The sequence below is a fragment of the Carassius carassius genome, chromosome 20 (genome assembly GCF_963082965.1).
Source record: "Carassius carassius chromosome 20, fCarCar2.1, whole genome shotgun sequence".
In the NCBI taxonomy this organism is placed as follows: Eukaryota; Metazoa; Chordata; class Actinopteri; order Cypriniformes; family Cyprinidae; genus Carassius; species Carassius carassius.
Genome location: NC_081774.1, coordinates 4,667,167 through 4,669,036, shown reverse-complemented (window position 1 = coordinate 4,669,036; position 1,870 = coordinate 4,667,167).

The following is a 1,870-nucleotide window of genomic DNA, read 5'->3' as shown; positions in this document are numbered from 1 at the left end:
AGAGTGATGATTGTGCAAACTGTAATGAACCCAATATCGCGAGAACGGAGGCCAGCTGGGGCTGACATGTGCTAAACAGCAGCCTGTCGCTGAGGAAAGATCCACATTCATGGATTCACCGGTATCGTAGTTTAAAACACTGTTATGAAGTTTAATAATACGGAAGTTCTAAGCGTCTTCTAAGTTCTAAGAGTCTTTCTTAAAATTTGTTTCCTAACTATAATTGTTTGTATTTGACCGTTATATTTAATTATTTAGAAGACGTCTATTTCTTATAACATTTATTGAGTTGATTTCGAGACTAATAGGAGATTCCTTGTTTTGAAGATTGAATATTGAGATAATAATAAAAAAAATAGTACGTTATTATATAGACTGACAGAAGTTATGCAGGTGGCACAGAACCACTTCTGAAGTTGCATTTTGATGTCTTTACACAAGAGGTTTAATGCTGCTCAGATGTGGCATAAATGTATTTTGGTAAAAACTGTATACTTTGATACTAAGGGATGAGGTGGGTTTAAACTGATATAATTTAGTCTGGTTTTGATTCAGCATTGCATCTTTAAAATGTAATTTGAGCAGACACAGAGCCATCTTAACTTGGGTGTGTAAAGATGCCTTATGTTTGATATTTTGTTATATAATAATGCACATTTTACATTTTAACTGTTGGTTGTCTGAGAGGCGATGCACTTGATACCACAATGAATATAGTTTGATTTGGCACATTCAGTCATGTTTTACAACTTTATCAACATGTAAAACACAATATGCAATAGGAACATAGTACAGTATTCTTGAGACATGTTTTATATAAAATGGATAATAAAGAGCAAACCACTGAAGTGTAGTACAAAGTAAAATAAACAATCTTCACCCAGCAGGTCCTGCCCACACCATCTGTATCCGATTGGACATGGACATAGAAGTAGGAAGCTGGATTGTAAGTAGTGAATTAAAACAATGCTGGATAGAATCCATAAGTATGTTTTGGGTGCTTACGCAATTCAGCCTGTGTGTGGGAAAAATTATACACTATTTCTTGTTGGCATCCGTCTGTCTCTGGAGACAATGGAATATGCGTCAAAGAGTCTCTTTGGTTAGTATGCAGTGGCTGCTGTGACTGTAGAGTCCAATTTTGGAGCGGCAGGCTCTATTGCAGTTGCTGCAGGTGTAATATGTGCCTGGGTCTGGATCTATCGGTGCTATATCTGCGGATACAACCCTCTGTCTGCGCTTTCTCCGCTCTTCCCACTCGTCCTCTTTTTTCTTCTCCAACACTTTGATGCCTGCTTCGACAACCTGCCTCCATCTGCAGCAATCTGCAGCTGCTGCTTCCCAGTCTGCAGGATTGATGTTGCCTGCCTTCAAGTCTCGTTTACAAATGTCTTTGTAGCGAAGAACAGACCTTCCTGCTGGTCTGGAGCCTGTAGCAAGCTCGCTGTAGAGTAGATCTTTGGGTATACGACCATCCTGCATGCGACCGACATGGCCTAGCCAGCGCAGGCGTTTCTGAGCGAGTAATGCAAACATGCTTGGTATTCCCGCCCTGGCCAGAACGTCCTTGTTTGGGACACGGTCTTGCCAAGTGATGCCCAGGATTTTCCTGAGGCAGCGCAGGTGGAATGAGTTGAGCCTGCGTTCTTGCCGGGAGTACAGGGTCCATGCTTCACTACCGTATAATAGAGTACTGAGCACACAAGCTTGATACACCCTCATCTTGGTGTGGGTTGTCAGCATGGAATTATCCCAAGCTCTCTTTACTAAGCGGGCCATAGCTGCTGTTGCCTTACCAATCCGTGTATTTAGCTCGGCATCCAGGGAGAGGTTGCTGGAGATGGTAGAGCCAAGGTAGGTAAAGTTATCT